Source organism: Pogoniulus pusillus, chromosome 9 (genome assembly GCF_015220805.1).
Source record: "Pogoniulus pusillus isolate bPogPus1 chromosome 9, bPogPus1.pri, whole genome shotgun sequence".
Taxonomy (NCBI): Eukaryota; Metazoa; Chordata; class Aves; order Piciformes; family Lybiidae; genus Pogoniulus; species Pogoniulus pusillus.
Window position 1 is genome coordinate 15,776,536 of NC_087272.1, and position 23,164 is coordinate 15,799,699.

Below are 23,164 nucleotides of genomic sequence, written 5' to 3' on the forward strand. Positions count from 1 at the left end.
TGCAAGTTTTTTTCCTTCCTGAATGGCGGATGGGAGTCTACACAGTTTTAGTTTTCCCCTTCTCTTGTGTCTAGAAACCCTTGTCACAGGTCAGGGTGGTGTGAACTAGCTGCTGAGCTGCTGTACAGAATTGGGGAAAAAAGGGACCCTGCCTGAAAGGGTTGTCAGGTGATTTTTGTCTTGCTAAATCCAGCTTCTAGTTCAGTTATTTTTCAGTGCTAATGGAAATAATTTCTTATTCACAGGGACAGAATCGAGGCAACAATCAGACTAAAACTTGCCCTTTGAAAACATGTAGGTTTTGTCCCTAAGACATGATATATACCAAGGTGCTAAGAAAAGTCATCTTAGGGTGTTCCTGGGTACTGAGTTAATGCTGCTTGTGGAAGCAGTTTGCATGAGGTGACTCCAGTGTGTCTTCCCTATCTTGCATTGTGCCACAGCCTCAAAGCACTGAGCAAATGCAAGGAGCTAGTGAAATTAAACAAGCTCCACTGAAAATGGAGGAGGTCTTCTTGTGTAAGAGTGTTTCTCAAAGCCCCACAGTCACCACATGCAGTTTGTCTGCTTTTGTGGCCTTGCTACATGTGGAATTAGAATTTGGTGGTGGAGGGGAGGATGTAAGGGAAGGACTAATGGCATACTTTTTACGTGTGACCTACTTTAGCTACTGATTATGTTGACAAATGGAGGAAAATGCTTGGAGAAATACTTCTTCCTCTTTGTGTATGAATGTGCATATCACAGGAGCTATTTTTTCTGCATGGCTTTTTTTTTTTTAATTCTCTGCAGCACTCTCTCTTCTGTGAGCCTATAGGATTATGTATTAAAACAGAATTAATCCCTCATTGCGAAACACACAGGCTCAGCATTTGCCATGGCTTTGCTCTAAGAAAGGGATTCAGACTCTGTGGTCTTGATCAAAGAACAGATTCCTGGCAGAACCTTCTTCCATTTGTTTTTTCAGGTGAAACAGTTAATAAATCAGTCATGCATCATTGCTGGATTAGCAATCACACCCCCAAATGCTGCTAACTGTTCTCACTCTTTCTCCTGAAGATTACCCTTAAATCCTATCAAAGGACAAGATGCCTTTTGCCTTGGCTGGCATTATCACCCCAGTGAACTACAGCCAAAGTCAACAGTCAATGTACTAGCTGTGACATGGTGAAGGAACAGTGTGCCTTAACCAGACTCACTGTTTCTTTAAATGGTTTTAGTTTCTCCTGTCGATGTCTCGATTATTATTTTTGTTTGTTTCTTTTTCCTTTGTTTTTTTGCTGGTTTGCTATTTTGGTGAGTGGTTTCTTTTTTCTACCTCAGCCAGTCTGGCCACATAAACTGAAGCTGAACAGAAGGAAGTTTGCCACAATGAATCACTCAGGAGACTGTTGCGGGGTCACACAAGCTCGGGGAGTTTTGCAAGGCTGAAGACTATTCAGGAGCTGGAACCGAGAAAATGAGGAGAAGGTAGGTAGTTAAGTTCTTTCTTTCTTGTTAATGGAGCCGATGAGCTTATTTACCTCTTGTGTGCAGCTGATTGATGTCTGTAAGACTGCCTGTTCCTCTTGGTCTGAAAGCAGAGAAACAGCAGCAGAGAGAGGTCAGAAATTGCTGAGAGTTCATGGTCTGCCAGCTCTCCTTGTCTGCAGTCTCATAGGAGAATTGCTTCAGGTTGGTTGTTGGGCACATAAAATGTTCTAACACTCTCACTGGTTTAGCAGTGCTCACCAGTGAAATGACCTGGCTCAGCAAGGACCTCTTACTTTACCTTGTATAACTGCTTTGTGTTTTCCTGGTGTTTGTTTTCACTGGAATTTGTTCACAACAAAACAAGAGGAGTATTTTATATGCAGGAAAAGATTATACAAGTTACCATGCCTCGTTTTTAAGGAGCAGATATGTTAAAAATAATTGGGTTGGAAATCAATATATATGCACACTAAAATATTTTGAGTGATAATTCAGTTTCTTACAGTTTCATTATGTTTTTCTGCATGCAGGATTCATGTTAGTGTAGCTGTTAAATATTTTTCTCACAGCCTTGTAATTTTTTTGCTAATCTGTTACTAGATTTAAAGGATGGTCTGGAGATTTTAAATCTTCTTAGTACACAGGCAAAGATAACAGGATAGAAACTGAAAGTTCTAAACAGTGCTTAAACTTTATCTTGAACACAGAACCAGTGATGTATGATTGTGCACGTAACTTTTTCAAGTGCTTCCCAGTAAGTATGCAGCCACAGTATGTTTGCAGTGAAATACTTTCTGATATGATCAGCATGGTTATGTTTGGAGTGAAGTGCTGGGTAAATAAATGGGCTAGCATTCAGAGCAGGTCTCACTGTGTCTGGCTCTAAGGCATCAGGCTGCTTCTTTCATAACTGTTATTTCCTTCACTCAGAGGATGAAGTCTCCACCAAAAAATTAGTTTGCATTGTTTCTTTTCTAGAGACTGCAAACAAAATATGGTGGAGGGAGGAGTGTGGGGGGGGACTAAAGTGAGAGAGTAAGGCACCTCCAGAGATCATGAAGTCCAACCTTCCTGCCACAGCAGGATCACCTCGGGTAGACCACACAGAAATGTGTGCGAGGAGGGCTTTGAAAGTCTCCAGAGAAGGAGGCTCCACAGACTCTCTGGGTAGCCTGTCCCAGCACTCTATCACTCTTACTGTAAAGAAGTGTCACCTTGTGTTGAGGTAGAACCTCCTGTGTTCTAGCTTGTACCTGTTGTTCCTTGTCCTATCACTGGGCACCACCAAAAAGAGCCTGGCACCTTCATCTTGATGTCCTCTCATCAGATATTTATAGACATTGATCAGATACCCTCTCAGCCTTCTCTTCTCAAGACTAAACAGCTCCAGGTCTCTGTCTGCATAGGAGAGATGTTCAGGTCCTGCAGTCATCCTTGAAGCTTTCCCTTGGACTTTCTCCAGCAGATCCCTGTCTCTGTTGAATTTGGGAGCCCAAAACTGAGCGCAGTATTCCAGGTGTGGCCTCACCAAGGCAGAGTAGATGAGGTGACAACCTCCCTAAACCTGCTGGACAGACTTTCCTTAATGTACCCCAGGATGCCATCGGCCCTCTTGGCCACAAGGGCACATTGCTTTCCCATGGATAATTTGCTATCCACTAAAACTCCAAGGTCTTTCTCCATGAAGCAAAAAACATGGCACAGGGACCAGAGGGCCCACATGATGTTCCTGTACTGCCTTATTACCACTTTAAATCACTTGATGTGTGAAGGGTTTTTATTAAGTCCCTTTGGATTTTGGCTTCTTCTCAAATGTGGTTAATAAGATTTTGCTTGCTATATAAAAAATGTGGAGAGAAAGCATTTGTACCTGGACTTGTGCAAAGCATTCAGTGCTGTTCTGCATGACGTCTTTGTCTCTAAATTGGAGAGAAATGGATTTGACAGATGAACCATTCAGTGAATAATGAATTTGCTGCATTGTTGGACTCATGCTGTTAATGGCTCAATGTCCAAGTGGAGACCAGAGATGAGTAGTGTTCCTCAGGGGTCAGTACTGAGATCAGTGTTCAACATCTTTGTCAGCAATGTGGACAGTGGTGTGTCCCAAGGGTTCACCCTCAGAAAGTTTGTTGATGACACCAAGCTGTGTGGTGTGGTCAACATGCTGGAGGGAAGGGAAGCCATCAAGAGGGACCTTGACAGGCTTGAGAGGTGGGCTCATGCAAACCTCATGTAGTTCAACAAGGTCAAGTGCAAGATCCTTCACCTGGCTTGAAGCCAAGCACAAATACAGATTGGGTGATAAGTGGATTGAGAGCAACCCAGAAGAGGAGTCCTTGAGTGTATGCTGAATGAAAAACTCAACATGAGCCAGCAATGTACACTTGCAGCTATACACCCAGTTGCATCCTGGGCCACATGAAGAATTGTGACCAGTAGGTTAAGGGAGGTGATTTCTCCCCATCTACTCTGCCCTTGTGAGAATCCACCTGGAGTACCAGATTCAGATCTTGGGCCCCCAACATAAGACATGAACCTGCTTGAGTGAGTCTAGAGGAAGGCCATGAAGATGATCTGCTGGAGCACCTCCCCTTTGAGGACAGGATAAAGGAATTGAGGTTGTTCAGCCTAAAGAAGAAAATATTCTGGAGAGACTTTATAACCACCTTCAAGTACTTAAAGCGGGGCTACAAGAAAGATGGGAAGGGGCTTATTAACGGGGATTGTAGTGACAGGATGAGGGTAGATTTAGAGCACATATTAGGAAGAAATTCTTTACTGTAAGGATTGTGAGACACAGGAATAGGTTGCTGAGAGAAGTTGTGGATGTTGTCTAAGTATTCAAGAACATGTAGTATTGTCCTTTGAGCAACCTGGTCTAGTGGAAGGTGTCCCTGCACATGGAAGAGATATTGAAATTAGATGATCTCTAAGGTCCCTTCCAACACAAGCCACTATGATTCTGTGAAGAGCAGTGGAACTGTAAATACAATTATATAGCAGTTACTTGGGAAATGATGTTACTATTTGGAACACAATTAAGAAAAAGGAAAGAGCACTGAGACGTAACTAATAGATTTCAGTCCTTCTTTAACATCATGGAACTGTGTAGCATTGAGGGCCTTTGGATTTTATTTTCCTCAACAACTTAAAACTTCTTGTCTTACTTTAAAAGAAAATATATATTTGGGTTTGTTTTTGTTGGCAGCATGTCAGTATGTTAACCTTGTGAGCTTTTTTTCTTCTATAAATGAAGAGAATAAATGTGCTGTGTAAATATTTGCATCTTCACTCTGAATATGGCCTGCAAACCTAGTGTCATGTAAGGAAAGGATTTTTTTTCCCTCTAAAAACCAGTGGTGGCCACCAGGAAAATCTGAATTCAGTTCCTGCTTGGCCACAGATTTTTTATATTTTTTTAATCACCTTGGGCAAAGTGTCTCATAAGTTAGATCTCTCTGTACCTAGGCTACCTTTATACATGAGGGCATCACAGTGATAAGGAATAGTGAGCTGCTTCACTATTGTCTGGTGGGACCCATGTAAATACCTACAACAGCCATTTCCTCTCCCTGATGCAGACCCTGCCCTGAGGAAGGTAACTTTAGATCTGACTAGATGGTATGAGTAATATTGCAGTGCTGAGGGTTGATCCCCAGGACACTATTCAGTGGGCAACAGGATGATGACTAAGAACCAAATGTGAAATGCTAAGCCATATTGCCCAGCTGGAGAAAGATGCTTCCATCTTGTGACACAGAGTGTGTATTCCATTATGTTTCTTCATTCTTCTCAGCACAGCCTCAGGAAATTAGAATCCTGAGCCATGACAAGGTTTTGGAGGTGCTGCAGCAATACAAATGCTGCTCTACCACTAACAGAGTGTTTTCTGTTCACAGTGGTATTCCCTGCAAAACCACATACCCAAGTTAATCACACAAGGCAGGGAAATGTGGAATTATTATAGTAATTAGATGAGGGCAGCAGCCTTGGTCCAGAAAAACAGTTTTAAGCACAACTGTGCTGGAGACAGTTCAGCCCAGCTCATTAGGACCAAATGTTAAGATCACAACCAACACCTGTGTGATGGTTTGGATGTTCCCTACCCCCCCCCCCCCCCCCCCCCCCCACTTTAGAAATCACCCAGACTAGACTCAGCTGGCTCTGGAAATATGAATGAAGCTTATATTTACAGCTAGTACATTATACAAGCAGATATTTACAGTATATACAGTTATAGACAAAAATATACAAGGTAAAAGGTAATACAGAAACACAACTCCCCTCCCAGAAACCTGAGTCCCCAGGAGGGGCTCTCAACCACCCCTGCACCTTCCCCCTACCCCTCTCAACCTTACCCTAGTCCCAAGGAAGAATAGAGGTTCACTCAAGAGGTTAAGAAGCCCAAAATGGAGGGTGTGTTAGAGAGATGCAGCTCAGCCAGCAGCCAGAGCGAGAGTGATGGCGAGAGTGTTATCTAATGTGGTTTATTTCTTGTTCCTATACTTCTCAGCAAGCCTGTGGGTGGAAGTAGACATCACCACTGTTTTCCTTTTTACAGCCTGTAATCTAGTTCTTCTCACCAAAACATTCTAGCCTGCTTCAAACTAGCACAACCTGAACTATCTGTAGGGGTTGTAAGGGATCTTTGGAGAGCATGTCCTTTTTATCTCCCGCCTAGCCAAGCTGAGATCAGCAGCTCCCACCTAGGGAAATTGGATATTGTAAACTTCCTTTCACGCTCTTGAGAGAATTTGCCATCTAATGTGCACTGATGTGTTGTTTGGGTAGAGGAAAACATATGTATGTTTGTCATTAGGGTCAATCAGTAGAGTTTATTTATGGATCCTTCCAGCTGAAATTATCTGGGACTCATGGATATCTTATATTCCAATAATACTGAAGTTAGACTCATCTGCAGGTGATTTTCTAATTTTCCTCCTTCACTTGTTGTAAGTGCTGACCTGACTGTTTTGCTCTGTCAAGAGAAAGATCTACTGGATTTTATACCTACTGCTTCCTTCCCTATTTAGAAACTAGTCTGGGTATGACTCTTATCACACTGTCAATGACTCCTCGGTGCACCGTTTAGGCTTTTGAAGCAAGTGGAATTTGTAGCCACCCAAGCTACATCAATAAGAATAGAAAATTTTAACTGCAGCTGTTCCAAACATTGGTATGGGATTAATATCGATCAAATGTGGCAATCCTTGATTTCTTAAATCTCCTAAAAGGAGGTTGCATCTGCTGTGGCTTCTCCTCTATCTCAAACAGCTGTGGGACAGCAATTTTTGGGCTCTAATGCAATTCAGTTTCCACTAGGGAAGGGTCAGTGATACCTCCTTTCCTGAACAGATGCTGACTTCAAATAAATGAGTACTGCCCAGATATTCACATCCTGTGGACTCCAGAAACAATTAATTGGTTTGATACTGATCGAAGTAGAGGAAGGTATTACAAGGCTGAAGATGAAAAAGATGGAAAGGGAAAAAAAAGGGAGGGAACAACTTGACAACTGCCTGAGGGAGAGAAGTAGGCAATATGGATATATTCCTTATGAAATGGAATAGATGGGATTAAAGAAACCATAGGAAATTAATAGTGGGGAAATGTGAAAACATGATCGTGTGTAGTAAATGTTGAACACAGAAAAGAGAGGGCCTGAGAGGAAAGAGACTAAGAAAAGGGAATATATAATGAAAATGTCTTGATGAGCTGGAAGAAGGATGCCCCTGGAGGGGCAAAATGCAAACTACAAAGAACTGAGATTTACAACAAGCCTGAGGTGAAAAAAAAAAGCCTTGGCAACATGGGAAATAAAGGCCTTTGGAAGAAGGAAAAAGTAGGTTTACAAATAGCACACAAACCATGCACATTCTAGAGTTTTTCAGTCTAGAATTAAGTCTTAATCTATTCAAAGTTAATTGATAGATTATTATTTTAAAATACTAATACTTTTTTTTCCTTTCCTGGGTAGAAAAATCACTAAGAGGTGCAAAGTATTGTAAATTTTTAACATTCTTTTCTACAAAAGGTCTCAGATTTTCATTACCACCACTGTATGGTGCAGTGAATGACCCAGAGAGCCTGCAACCGAAGGACTTCAATCTTTGGCATGCCTAACTTCCTCTCAGGGGCATGCCTGCAGTGTGACACAGAGGAGAGGTGGCTTAAGGCAAGCTGCAGGTAGTTATTGTTGCACTGTGGTTAAAGCAGCACAAGCCTCAGGGTGGTCTGCGATTGTTTTGGCAATGTTTGAGAGCTGAAACCTATTGTCACTACTCTGCTTTCAGGTGTAAGTCAGTGGCAGTTAAGTGCAGGATGGTAGTGCAGATGTGTCAGGATTGAACACAGGCAGTAATCAGCACATTTGATATTCGGTGTAGTTGCATCTGTTTTTCCAACCATGGGCATAGCTTCGTGTCTCACTAGTCCTGACTGCTGCTAGGAAACTGTGTGCAAAAAAAACCCCACCCTGTTTTAGTAGGGCCATCTACTAAGAGAACTTGAGCTTCTGAAAGCCTTCATTCAGTTTCAATGGAAGACATAGTCTGGACAGTTTTATTTTTGCTGGCAGAAGCAAGATTACAGTCAGATGGTCATCTTATCCATCAGCACAGTGAAACTCCTAGAAAAGACTTCTAAAAAATTACTTCCTCTGTCTCTAGCTGAGGAATGACATTTCATATAGAAGAGGAGTTGCTTTGCTCAGCTGAGTTTTAGTTGAGACTAATCTTCAGGTAGCACAAACCTCTTAACATAATTGATCCTAAAAATAACTCTTCAGAGCAAAACTTGGATTGTAACTTAATATTGTTTCAGGTAAAAAGGGTAAAACACCAGTCTAGTCCTTCAAGGATATGTTAAGTGGTGTGTGTTTGTTTTACCTTTTAAAAGTAACTTTTCTTTAGAGAATCTTTTTCCAAACTCTGTAATGCATCTGATCTATGCAAAGCAGCTTACATTCGTGCCAGTGGAGAACTTCAGTTCTTATTCTGAGTTCTTTATCTTCTCAGTATGTTAATTCTTGTGGCTCTGCTCAAAACACTTAATATCTGTTCTTCAAAGCAGAAAAATATTACCCTGTGTCCTCCTACCTTGTTTGTAAATTTTTACTTCTGAAACTGAGATGAAGGGGGAAAAAAACCCCAAACAGCCCAAAAGATCAGAGAGTAAAACAGAAGTTACTAGGTGAATGAAAGGACATATGTTCAGGGTGGTGAAGAATGCAGGTGAAATAAAACCCATTAGTAGAAACTGGTAAAGTTTTTAGACCTAAAATATTCCCTAAAAGTTACAAAAAGAGGAGTGCAACAAAATCAACTTTTGCTTTGGGTATTTGGAAAATTTTATTACTGGCTTTAAGAGTCATTGCTGAAAGTTCAAACAAATTAGAGAAAGTGTTATTTGTTCCTATTTTCCACATACAAATTATTCTTGCTTCTGTGGTATAGCTCATTTATTCGTACTTACTCTGAGGGAGGAACATCTTTGGGAGTTATGGAGTTTGACTCTGCAACTGACTTTCTGTGTCTGTGATCTTACAGACATAGAACTATGTATTCAAAAGTGTTCTTTAGATCTGGTTATTCAGCTTGAAGTGTTAATTTTCAAGCTCTAGTAACATTTCAGAAGTGCTGAATGCCTTCTGTGATGCCCAGGGAGGTGGTGGAGTCACCATCCCTGGAGGTGTTCAAGAAAAGACTGGATGAGGCACTTAGTGCCATGGTCTAGTTGATTGGATAGGGCTGAGTGATAGCTTGGACTGGATGAACTTGGAGGTCTCTTCCAACCTGGTTGATTCTATGAAATGTCCAGCACTATAAAGACTGGAGCATCAAAAGTAAATTACTACCCAAAGGAATCTACAGGGAAAAATATTGAAAGCTATTTCAGTATGGTTACAACAAGGTGCTTTGTGTCAGTTTGATGTTGACTCAGTGTAATGTTGTTTCAGCAATGAAATATGACAAAGGGATAAAAGAAGACTTTTTTTTTTAATCTTTTCCTAACAAAGCAGTTGCTGGCAAATCAAAGGCCAACTATATTATTGGAAAAACACATGTCATGTGCAGGAAAGAGGTACAAGATGAAATCTCTAACAGGCCACTTTGAAGCTCTTCAGACATTTGAAATCATAGCACTGAAGCAGTGTGCAAGAAATTACACAGACCCTCTGTAGTGAGCTGATTCCAGCTCAATCCATGCTGGCATCCCTTTGTGTACTGAAGCCCTAGTGAATGTAAAACAACATTCTATGGCTTTATTAATTCATTCAGGTATTTTACAGAGACTTTGGAGGAGATACCAAAATAGCATGTAAAAAATGCACAGGTATTGGGAGCTACAGTACTTTTACAATACTGGATGTTCAGCACTGTGTAAGCACAGTATAAAAATCTACATGTCACAGACAAGACTCTTCTGTTTCTTCTCTGAATATTTCATTGCTTGGCCAAGTTAATTGTACACAAGCACAGCATGGTGTTCCTTAGCTGCTTCCTTTCAAGCTGAGGGAAAGCACTTGATAAAGGACAAAAAGTCTGATTTGTGGCAGAACAGTCAAAGTAAAATCCAATTTAATTGTAAAATGTTACGGCATTTCTTCTTATTTAGTCATTTTGCCTTCCAAATTTGTGCCTTCTATCGCCAGACATTTCAGCATAAGTCTTTTTTGTGGTGTGTGTGTGCATTTTAAAATGGGCAAGTTTGCTTATTTTTCATACTGCAGAGTTACTGAACTGCTGTTTTTTAGATTTAATGTCTTTTTAGGGACTAGCTGGAAATTACCAGCTTGAAATGTGAGTTTCAAGGTTCTTCGTAGTGGATATTGTAGTATTATGAGGTGATAAGGAGAGATGAAAGGAAATTTCAGTAGAATGTTTATTCATTTTGCTTCTTAGTTACTGAAATTGTTACCTTTGTTAGTTACCTGCAAGGAGGACTCTTTCCATAAGGACTTTCCCTGGTTTTTTGGACATCCACGCTCTTGTCCCAGGGCAGTACTCTGTTGGTAGCTTCCAGTGGCTTTTGTTTACTGGAAGCTACATACTCTGACTTCTGCTGCATGACTGACTTCAAACCTAGATCTGTGAGATGGTCTGTTCAGAAAGTAAGTGAAATATGTTCACGTTTCAGTACAGCCTACCCATTTTGCAAGTCTGTTTTGGAGTGCAGTCACACCAGTTGTTTGGTTCTTCGGGGTATTAACTTCTGCCAAGGGACTGTGGGCTGTGAAGAGCAGAGCAGGAACCTGTGGCAATGGATATTCTGTTCAAGGAGTAATGACAAGGAACAACAGCCTGAAAAATACAGATTCTGTTTAGGAATAAAAGGGTAGCATTCCTGCCATTTCTGCAGACACCTCCAGTTGTTATATTACAGTGAAGTAGCTAGTCCATGTCTTAGGTACTGCCAAGTTCTAGTTTTGCAAGAGGTGTTTCACATGCCCTGTATTTGATGAAGGAGTTGAACAGGTTGTGCCTAGATTTGGAAGAAAGGGTACATAAGTAGATGGGGTTTATTATTTTAGTATCTGATCCAAAGACCTTTTAAAGGACTAACTTCAGTGAGTGTTGACTCAAGCCCTAAACCAATAACTCCTGTTTACCAATACAGTCTTTGAAAGGCTCTAATCAAGTGGATAGAAACACTTTTGCAAAGGCTTCAGATCATCACAGAGCTCAGCCTGGTTCCTTATCCTGTGTTCCCTCAGCAGCATAACTGCTTTCATCTCTGCCCAGCTTTGCATTAGCCTGAAGCATTATAAAATTCCTCAGCCCTGTGCCCTTTGTTGTCTAGAAGCATATTCTTTGACAAACTGCCTGCAACAGATGTACTCGATCTAGCATTGAAGACTAAATATGAAGGTTTTGTGGTTCTTTTGTTGTAGTTGTGCTTGTTTTGTGTGGGAGGATGATAAGTTTTGTTAATCTAAGATGTTTCTGCAATTTTAGAGACTTTTTTAGTGGGGCATTTGATATTGAAAGCAGCTGGATTCTTTTTGTCTCCAAACTTGCCAGATGAAATTTATTCCACGAACCCTTTGGTGTTTTCCAGAATACTTTGTCAGCCTTGGCTGTTTAAAATAGCTCCATAGCTTTTTCTTGTGCTGTTTGTCATCTTGTTTTCCAGGTATTTTTAGTATAGAATGAAAACTTGAAAACATATGCATACAATGGGTGCATTTCAAAAAGAAGCCTGAGTTTTTGAAGAAAAATGGGGTGAGAAACAAAGGCATATCAGAATGCACATCAGAAAAACCTGCCAGGCTTTTCTTAATCTAGTGCAGTTCATAAGTTTCATGCTTTAGTGAGCAGAGAAATCTCAGTGTTCAGTTTTAGCTGGTAACTGGCCACATGGAAGTTGTTTGTGTGAGAGTGAAAAATCATCAAATATTGCTTTGCCCATGCAGTGAACGCTGCTGTTTTGTGAATCAGTTTTCTGTGCAAATGGCTTTTCTTTTGTTTGGATTGGACTTTTTCAGTAAGGGTTTAATCCAGACTTCCCCATGAAACAGGAAGAAATCCACTTTCTGAACATTTGGAATGTCACTAGAGATACCTTTGTTAAGTACCATAAACAGTAAGTTCAAATTTGTTAGAAAAGACTTCTCAACTCAAATGTGAACCAGAGTACATACATGGCTACAACTCAGGATGCTATAATACACCATCTTTCAAACTCTTGGTTTTCCATGTATCTGGATGTTTGTCTTGTATTGGTCATCTTTAGGAAAGAACAGTGATAATAAGCAAGCTAATAACAACATCTGAAGGGCATGGGAAATTGCTGCTTGCATTGCCACCTTGTCATACATCAGACTTATGGTTGGCAAGTACATTTTCAGAGGGAAAAGTATTTCTTGTCATTGCCAGGCAAGGAACAGGAAAGGTGAATACCAGGGAATGTTCAAAGCATTACTGATGCAGTGAGGAATATATGTGTACATATCAAGTTCTTGCTCAGTGCTGCCTGGCCTAGATGGAATACAATGGCATAAATCATTGAAGAGGTCTGGATCTTGGCATTCTCCCCATAAGTGTCTCACATGCTGGGATATTGCCAGACAGTGTTCATCAGTGGGGATGACACTTGTTCCACTGTCGCACTGCACTGCTAACTTACCAGCCAGGCAGAAGGGCTTAGAAAAAGGAGTTCCTCTTAACTTTTCCTTTATTCTGTATGATTACTTGCAGTGGGGTCCTGGCACCTTGAAAATGGATCAAATACTATTAGCATATGTACATGGATAAATTCATTGAGAGCTGCTTAAAAACTATGTGCAACACAACAGAACTGATAGGGAAAAGTGACTTATGAAAAACTCAGATTTTACTCATTAGTATTTATTGTAGCTTCTTTTGTTTGCAATGGGGAAAAAAACAAACCCAAACCTTTTACTTTCTCCTTTGCTCTTCTTCAGACTGTAGACTCATTTGAATGCTGTGAAAGCCCAGCTCCACTGAGGCCTGGAGCAAATATTCCACTCACTTCACTTGAAACCAAGATTTTGCCCTGTATTTATGAAGTGATAAAGCACTATTAAATGACACATGCCACAATGCACACCCAAAATGCCAGTGGTTTCTCTTCAGAAATGCTGTTGCAAGATCATGCAGTATTCAGTGTTTATGTTGTCAGATATCCAGTAGAACCTTTGTTGGTATGCAGATGAATGTTATTACACACTCCACCCCCAAAACTGTTCTTAATGTTTTAACATACATTTTTTTGCATGCTACTTTGGGTTTTAAATATAATTGCTTGTATTTGTAGTGCTTAAGAATTTGTCTTCTGTGAATATATGAGATTTGTCTGCATTTGCAGTCAATATTGTGTTTTAGCATGGTTTCAAAATAGCACTTTTGTGTAACAGCAAGCAGTGTAGGATAATCAGCTTCTGAAGATCTCTGTTATGAACTTCTCCAATATGTTTCTGACTTGTTTCAGAATTTTGTCTAAGCATAGAATCTTTGATTCTAAGACTTCCAAAAAGGACAGTTAACTGCAGTTCTGTATGGCAGCTTCTTCCTAGGAACTGAAATAATCTTGTGCAGATCACTGTACAGTTCCCTAAGTACTACTGTCCATCACTTCTGAACTGATACAAACTAGTCATCGAAAAGCAAAGAGTCTGTAATTAATACTAACTCTGATCTGCCCAAGAAGTGAGCACCATTCTAGTCATACAGGCTGAAAGTGCCAGAGGAACGTGGAGCTGTAGTGGTGGAAATGCTTCCAAAGAGTTTACTAGTTCATGTCAAATAAATGTAGATGCACTGTGGCTGGCACATTTAGGACTGTCAAGTTTTTTTCCTTGGGTGTATTATGATTGCCCAGAATTATGGGAATACTTATGGATATGTTTAAACCAAATTGCTTTTTGTGAGGGACTCAGCTTACAGATTGCTCGTCTTGTGTCTCCACTCTCAAATGGATTTTGAGGCTCTCTAAAAAGTGTAGTTCTCCTTACAGTCAAAAGATGGTAGTAAAATTTCTATGCCAGGTAGACCAGCAACACAGAGCAACAGCTATGCATCCATTGTGTGTTTTTATAGGAAAGGATATGGCAACGAAAGAAGAGTGAGAATCTGTAGATGAGATCACAAAACCAGTTGTTTGTCAGGCAGTTGTTATGGCCATGAGCCTCTCTGGTAGTCAGTAATTCCAACTGTAACCACAACAGCCAGGTTTAATTGGCTCTGGAGCAGCTATGAAGCCAGCTGGTGCCAGGATGGAGATCTGTAGCAAAGGGCTTAATGAAAGGTTTAGGAGATTGAGAGAGCATTAGCTGAAAATGCCCTTCTCACCATCTCTGATATTTTCAATAAAGTCTCTAAAACCAACAATTGATGTAATATAAGCAACTATTTTAATTAAGCCTAACTGTTGATTAGTATAATGTTAATCTCTAAGGGCATTATAGGGAGGTGTAAATAGTGGATAGTAAGGAAATGGTGCTTCTGTAAGAAAACAATGCTAGAGGTTCCTTAACTTAAAGGACAGAAGTCAGCACATGTAAACTGCCCAAAAAGAGATTAAAGATAGGCTGTTCCCTGAGAAATGTGAGCTCTTCTCTTCACATTCTATTTTTTAGGAATACAAAGCAAATAAGATGCTGATACTAAAGAAAAGGAACTATCTGGCTTGTTTTGTAGCATACAATGAGATTTGAATTCCATTTTGTCTGTAATGAATCCTGTTAGAGCAGTTGTTTGCTTAAGCATATTGCTGATTACAGCAGAACCTGGAAAATTTATATTGTATGAGGGGTACACTATGTTCTTCAGCACAGTAGAATAGAGTCTAATATTCTTGTCACAGAAAGATGCATGTGATACTGCAATCTGAGCTGAAAGCAGAACATGGCTGCATGCAATTTGTGCAGGTGTTGCAACTGAACATTTGCATCCCTGAATAATACACAGCAAGCACCTCTGTACACACTGCCACAATGAATCTGCTTAGAAATAAGACTAATAACTTGAGATCCTATAATACATGCATTCTGCTTTTAGACATGTAAAATCTTGTTCATAAACTCCACTTCTGCCTGTACACTTCAGTGCCTGTAAAAACTGTGCTTAGTCCTAAAAGAATGTCCAGGCATGAGAATTAGGCACCTTGTGGATTGAATTCTCCTTCTCCTTCTCTGTTCCATCAGATCCACTTCCCATGGCCCCACCAAGAAACCTGAATAATATACAGCCTTCAAGCTCAGCATAGAAGTAGCCAAAAGAAAACAGAGAGCGCAGGACTTTGTCCAAATTTTCTTGCTTTCAGGAATGTAAGGTACAGTTGAAAACCACACATCACACTTTTCTATTGAGGATTCATTTATGGATGTCATCAACTGTAGCAGGACTGTATTTAGAGATGGCAAAAGAAGTAGCAGTATTTGTCTATTCTCTGGCTTTAGATTGAAGGGTATAATGAGATATATTGCCACAAAAGCTGTGCACATCAAGGGAGAAAGCCCATTCTGGGGTAGATATGAGAGCATTATGCTGCAAAACCAAATGTTTCTTTTCTACTCTCTGATTCCAGGCTCAGCCTGGGAGCAAGTGGAAGTTTGCAGCTCCTAGAGTCAAGGAATTAATTCCAGGCACTGGGATTATCTGAGATCTAAATAAATCTCTCCAATATCTGGGGGAAATGATGGAAGGAGCAGACTGAACACCTTTGATTCCTTCCCTCTAAGCAGAGTTCTCTCACTTCTAGAAATCAAGGAACTCTGTATATGGAAAATGACTTGTGCAAAATATGGAAAGAAAAGATGCTGCTCATGTACATCACTGCAGCTCTTTTCTCCCTCTTCTAGCAATCATCATCTTTATTCACAGTGATTTCTGCATCATTCTGGTTGTCTCTGGAGATTCATTTTTTTTTAGGCATGGCATAGTGTGCAGTTCCTAAATTACACAGTTCACCCAAATAGCTGATTTGGACTGGAGTGTTGGAAAAGGTTGCTAATGAGCATTTTGAATAAGTGCTTTCATCGTTTCCACTCCACTTGGAATCCCAGCACGCCCAGAAAGTTACTCAATTCATTCCAAAGTGGAGGTAAAGCCATGAAGAATTCTAACTTAATTGTGTAAGTTACATTGGAATGTAATTCTTCTGGTGAATAATTTTGGTTTGTGTGTTCTAACTTGATTCCTGGTATTTAACAAACATAAAGACATTCCAAGTAGTGCTGCTTTTGGAAAGTTCCCTCCCGGTGTCCTTGAAGTCTGGAGACGTTCCGTTCAGAACTTTTAGGGTGCAAATGGTGTTACAGCAGGCAACTAAGTGTCTTTGTGCTGACTTGATGAAGTTAAAGCTAATTATTTCTTCTTATAAAAGGGCCAAATGGAGAAGTCATAGTGATGGTGTTGAGGTATTAAAATACAGCAAGAATAGGGAAGTTGGACAAGGCAGGAACCAAACTGTGCCACCAGCTACTCACCTGTTTTCCAAATAAACCTATGTTTCATTCCCTTTTACAAATACATCTTGCCATGTGTATACCAACACCTTTGTTCCACCTGCTGTCTCTTACCAGCTGTCCTGTAGTTAACTGTAAGCAAGCTAAATAATTTTATTTAACAATAAAAGCATAGCAGACCCCTGCAAACTCAACACTGTATGTGCTGTGTTCAGGAGGCTCTTGCTGGATGCATCTTTAAAGCATCTCCAGTTGTGGTTGAAATCACTAATAGCTGTCAAAGGCAGAACCCGCATCTCTGTCCACAAGACAGCTGAGAAGCTCTGCTGTGCCTCCTGGATGCAGTGTTCTCTGGGCATGAGACAAATTCCAGCCTCATTGTGTTTGGAGAGAAAAGTTACGTCAATAGATACAGTTTAGACCTTAGCAGAGAAATAGGAAAACTTGGGTAACTTTCTGCTGGAATTATAAACTCACTGTTCTATGGGAGCTTGCTGAATTGTTTCTCACTTTTCAACAAAAATGTTAATATATCTGAGTTTCTTTCCTGTTTGAACTCGGTCATTTCAGATGGTCAATGAGAAATTTTACTCTTCTGTTTTTTTCATCATCTTCATGAAGCCTCCTGTGCTGTAGCTGTATAGGTCTTGTGCAGCTTCCTTCTACCTTATCCATTCTGTACCTACAAATTAGATCAAGATTTCTGGTTGAAATTCTTCTTCTGACGTTTTGAGGTTTTTGTTTGTTTAGGGTTTTGTTTCTTTCAGTTTAAAAGCATTTGATTTCACATGCATTTTATTGGGATAGAATGGGTACAGGAAAAAAAAATCAAGCAGCATAATGTTAAGTGGTAACGTTTTAGGTAGTGTAAATTTACTTGTTTTGATGATGTAAGAAAATCTGGAAGCCTTTGAGGTTTTTTTAAACTGAAGAGGAATATGTTATCATATGGTCTTTTTTATTAGAAAGTTACAGTTCCATGACCCTGCAGAGCAAGAAAAGATATCATCCTACAAGGAGATAGTAGAAGTAAGAGGCTGTTCTAGGCCCAGCACAAACAACTTTGGGAGTTCTTGACATTCTGATATAATAATATTGGACCTAGTAAATGGGAAAGTATTTATCAAACAAACAAAACAACAAATTATGAGAGCTGTGGACTTTGCTTAGGAAAAAAAGGGAAGGCATCCTGACTGGGATGGACTGTTGAATTCTTGTGTCGGTGTTTTTCAGGTCTCTTGATTTACATTGTTTGCCTTTTTCCCCATCAGGCAGCTCTCTTAGTAGACAGGCTTGTATTTAGCTACCCAGAGGGTTTATCTGAGGTGAGCACCTCGTTAGAGATGGTGCTTTGCATGTTACATTGTCAGAACATATAATTTCACAGGGCAGTTTGTGTTCCACTCTGCAGGCAGGTGAACATCATCTCTGCTTCATGCCCTGTGGAGTGAGTAGTTCATTGGCCATGTCATGCAATCATAGCACAAAAACCTTGGGGATTGTCATTGTTTAATCTGCACTTAATGAAGTCTGCCAGATCAGCTTACGCTACTTGTCACTGTTTTCTGGCCTGGCTGCCAGAGCCTTGGCAATGGTTTCTGCTTCTAAAACAATGAAAGAAATAGGCAGCCCTGCAGTTGGGAGCATAAACTAAATTTGAAATCCATGAGAAACCCAGGCAGAAATCCACCTTTGATCTGGTTCCTGTGTGTTCTAGGCTAGATGAAATCAGCTTAGTTTTAATCCCCATAATAACTATTTCCTTGGCTGAGCTCAGGCAAGATCTATGCAGGGACTGAGGCCAGATATAGGGTTTGCCTACTGTCCAGGGTAGGCTAAGCGTTCAGAACCCTCAATCTGGAAAAGTCACAGTGGAGTGCAACCTTGTGCACAGTGCTATGGCTCATTAGTGACCATGCACAGAGCCAGACTATGTTTCTGCACTGAACTCCCCAGCATTTCTGGTTTGTGAGTCAGTAGGTAAATCCCTGCCAGCCTGGGTGGCCCTGGTCTCACACTGTTGACATGACTTTAAGTACCTAATGGCCACCTTAAACATATCAGGCAGAAATGTAGGTCTTCGAAACCTGCCACGTAACCTAGGTGTCTGGAAATGCTAAAGAGCAGTAAAAGCTGAGCAGCTGGGGATCTTCCTCATACCTGGACACATCAGCACCATTAGAGAAGACACTGTGCCTGTTTGCTCTGAAGCAGATAGTCTGGCAGTGCTCAGATAATCTCCTCTTGAACCCCAACAAAACGGCTCCTGCCATCAGAGACACAGAAACCTGATTCTACTGCTAATGAACGGCCAATTACTGAAGGAGAGATTCAACTTTCACGGTTAGTGCCTTAAAAACAGCCTGATTATTGGACAATGGTCTTTGTTCTCTCCCTCGCTCTGTCATTTAGTAATATCAGGACAGCAGATTCAGGAGGGCTCTTACCTTAGAACAACCTAGAAAGAAGCAATTAAATAAGAGAATATTTGTTAAATTACCATGTTAAACTTTCATCTGATTGCTAGTAGATTGGAACCCAATCTGTCATCTCTTCAGTATTCTAATTTCCTCTCATCTTTTCCCCAATCAGCTTTCATGAAATAGAGAAGTTAACTGAAGAGAAGGGCTATGTATCAATCCCAGTTGGAGATGAGCATTTTCCTGCAGTCCAGATGAGAATACCAAGTACATTGAGTATTTTGTAGTAGCTAAGCTAGGCAGCTCTGTGCTAATGTGCTGGCGCTTGTGGGTGTCATTCCTGTGGATTACTTAAGCACAGAACTCTTGGCAGGGGGATCTGCAGACTGCAAGGCACCTTGTGGTTACGATCTGCACTGACACCCCTGCCTGTGCTTCTTTGTGAGTCTGCCTCTCCCTTTATTCGCTGCTAAGAAATTGGTTGGGGTTTTTTTTGGGTTTTGGGTTGGTTTGTTTTTTTTTCACTCAGCCAAAGCATGTCAGTCCAAGTAAAAAGAAAGGACAACCTTTTCTTTATAATAGGAATCATAGAATGGTAGAGGTTGGGAGAGACTTATGGAAAATATTTAGTCTAACTGCCTTGATAATGCAGGAACATCTTGACCAGGTTGCACAGGAACACCTCCAGGTGGGTTTTGAAAGTCTCCAGAGCAGGGAAATTCACAACCTCTCTGGGCAGCCTGGTCCAGTGTTCCACCACCCTCAAAGTAAAGAAGTTTCTCCTTAAGTTCAAATGAAACCTGTGTTCTTGTTTGTACCCATTGGCCCTTTTCCTATCACTGGCTACAATTGAGAAAAGGCCCAGCCCCACCTGCATGACCTCCACTCTTTAGATGTTTAGATGCATCTATAAGATCCTCTCTCAGTTTTCTATTTTCCAGGCTAAAGAGCCCCAGGTCTCTCAGCCTCTCCTCATAAGAGAGATGCTTCATTTCTCTAATCATATTCACGGCCCTCTATTGGACTCTCTCCAGTAGCTCCCTGTTCTTCTTAAATGGAGGAGCCCAGAACTGGACACAATATGCCAGGGCAGAGTAGAGAAGGAGAAGAACCTTCCTCAGCCTGCTGGCCATACTCTTTTTAATGTGCCGCAGAATACAGTTGGCCACCTTGGCCATGAGGACATGTTGCTGGCTCATGGTGAACTTCTCATCCACTGGAACTCCCACATCTTCCTCCACTGAGCTTCTTTCTAGCAGGTTAACTCCTAACCTGTACTGATGCATGGGATTATTCCTAATGAGAGGAAAGAGACTGCAGTGTAAATCTGATGAGCATTTAATGCCTTGGAAATAGAAGTAGCTTCTGTAAAAGCGTGGAGTTAAGTGAGGTGATGTGTTGGCTGGAGATTCTTCTGGAATGGGTACTACAATATTGTGCAAAGGTTTCTGTTGGCACTCCTCTCTCTCTGAACAAAGCTGTACGTAATATTGTGTTGCTAATATATTCTTTCATAGTCTTAATGTGATGACATGGGAAAAAATGTGGGAAACATAATAAATATTGCTGGGATGGGTGAATGCCATTTTAAATAACCACTGGAAGTCTGCCTTTCTCAGCTGTATGGTAGGCCATAGGGTTTCTATCATGCTCAGTGATGGTTGCCAAACAATATCCAGGTCATAACGGCTCAATTACATTTTTTTTCTGTGTCTCTTCACTGAGAGACCTTTATTGCAGATCCTGTGCTGTCAAGAGAAGCTTGCACTCCTGCAGTGAGCTAACTCTCAGATGGAAGGAGGCTAACAGCAAGTTCACGGGTTAAAGCTGCATCTCTGAGTGCCTGAGTCCTGATGTGAACACAAATCTTTCTTTTGTTAGTCTGACTGCCATTTCAGCCAGGTCCCTTGCAATGTGATCAGAAACCTGGCTAACTGCCAATCCCTAGGTAGCTAATGGCAGAGGTTAAGGTAAGAAATGCAAGTGCTAGAGGCTAACTCACTGTAAGTCCACTGGTAGTCAGATGCCCACCACTGAGGGTGGTGCCTGAACACCCTGTCCTGTGTTGGGGGAATCCACAAGTGACCATGAATTGGATCACACACGAAATATTTACGTAGAAAAAATGGAAAGGGACCCAAATCTATGCTGGTTCCATGCTGAGCTGTCTAGATGTTTCTTCTCTCAGCCCAGAAGCTGTGTAACCATGCTGGCTTTCGCTGTGCTATGCTTTTGTGTGTTGATAGAGGCGGCACAAGGATGCAGCGTAGCTAAGCCTTCTCGTTCTATGTCAGGCATTTGCTTCTTTTTTAAAAGCAAGCTATTATCTTCACTGCTTTACCTTGTTATAACATCCATTTCTCAATTTGTCTCTGTTGCAGTGTTTGTGCAGTGTACTCTTTGAAGTTCAAGGTATTCATGTATAAAAAAATGTCAGAATTACATGAGTTTAAGAGACAGCTTAGATCTTTCTAATCTGCTGAAGGAATCTTTTCATTTTAGTGCTGCTCTTTTAAATGTGTTGCCTTTCCTAGGGCCTCTAAACACGTGTTTCACTGGACATTGTGCAATTATTGTGTAATTTTGTACAGAAGATCAATTCAGAAGTGGGTGAAAGTATTTTTTTTTTTTTTTTTTTTTTTTGTTAAGTTTTTGTAGGCAAAGGTTTATTTGTAATGCACTGTGGTTAGTCTGTCCCGTGGATAGAACCTGAAAGCCCCAAAATTCAGCAGTCAAATGCCAGGGAGATCTAACCACTGTCCAGTGTTTGACTAGGAATGTGATATTTGATAAATGATAAAAATTTCAGTTGTGTAAGGTACAGAGTGTGTCCTGGTGGGGATGAACTTTATCTAATCCAACACCATACACCACATCTCTTTTGTTCTTCTGTGTTTGACACTTTTACTTATTCATTTAATGCCTGAATTTCACAGAAAAAAAAAATGTGAGTGTGTACTCTGTGACAAAATACTGCTCTGTGTGATTGTCAGAGTAATCCCCTGTCTAGGTCATTTGGGTATTCACTGCAATTTATGTGTTAGTTTTGTTCTTCTATTTAAAAGTCAAACTTTTCCCAGTATAGGGTAACCCCTTTAAAAGACTTTCCATGTGACAATGTCTTGTGACTTGAGGCACCAGCAAGTTTTTTGTGAAACTCTGGTCTTGGTTGATGAACACCTGCTTGGAGAAGCAACATCCCAAACATCACCTCAGCTTCAGGCAGCATGAGTCTCCTTTGTAAGAGTGTCTGTACTACACAAGAAAAGAACATAAATGCTGCAGAGTTTGAAGCAACGCTTCTTGTTCACTTTGATCTACCTGGAAAGCTCCTTTGCACAGCAGAGTATAGAGAAGCACCTCCCTGAATTTTTAGGGACATGTTCTGTAGGCAGGTTGCTCTCTCGTTCATCTTTGGAACAGGCACAGAGAAGAAAAATTAGCCCCCATGTGTATTAATGCAGTTTGTGATAACAAAAGTTGCTAGGCTGACAGGTCAGGAGAGTTCTTGATCCACTGAGTCACAACACAGCTAACTTCAAGTAAGATTTTACTGAAGTTTCCCCAGCAATATTTTTCATTGATTTTGTTTTGAATGAAATGGATATCTTTGCCTTCTTAACTATTTGACTTTTGATTTGTATTACCAACTAAAGAGTCACCTGCAGTGGGGGCTTCATATTGATACGGGAGGGAAGACGTTCACCTCTCCATTTCTCAGGGGTCACAAAACATCTCTGACATGTCATTCCCAATCTAGGAAGGTCTTCAGCTGCAGACTTAGAAGGCAAAGCCTCCTCACCCTGCTCAGCCACATTACTGGTGCCCTAACGTCTTTGCCTTCCTGTTACAATCCAACAGATCTGCCCCACCTCGGCATGGCTGTGGCAGCTTTGTCGCCTGAGCTGAGAGAAAAGTCATATAAACATCAGTGTTCTTTTTCTGCTCCAGTGCACATTATGCCTCACTGACTCATACAGTTCCTTTCAGGCACTTCCTGGAGTTTTAACAATGTCATAATGTCGAGTAAGTCACTTTGAAGCTGATATTTCAGTTTTGAATGGGGTAGATGTAAGTAGCATTTGGGTTTACATCATTAACCAGAGTTGCATCCAATCTGCAAGACGCAATATTGATTGCTGTGTGGAGCCACGATGTCAAGTAAATGCTTCCCTTCCTCTTACAAATGGTTTTGTCTTTGTGAGTGATGCAATGACAGTGCCCCCTACCCTCTCATTTAATTCATAATGCCATTTGTGGGTTTTTTTCAATCCTGCATTTCTAATGTAATTCTAAAATAATTATATTTCTTGTCCCCCCCAGACAAATCAGCTCTAAT

The 23,164-nt window shown here is 40.8% G+C and overlaps 1 protein-coding gene across 1 annotated transcript in view; it reads left to right on the forward strand.

The window, feature by feature from the left end:
• The first annotated feature begins 1,333 nt into the window (after positions 1-1,333).
• The window catches only part of TRIM2 (tripartite motif containing 2), a 110,371-nt gene continuing 88,540 nt past the window's right edge, over positions 1,334-23,164 (forward strand). Inside the window, exon 1 of the mRNA XM_064148672.1 lies at positions 1,334-1,470. The gene's annotated coding sequence lies outside the window, so the exon portion shown is untranslated. The remainder of the gene's footprint in view (positions 1,471-23,164) is intronic.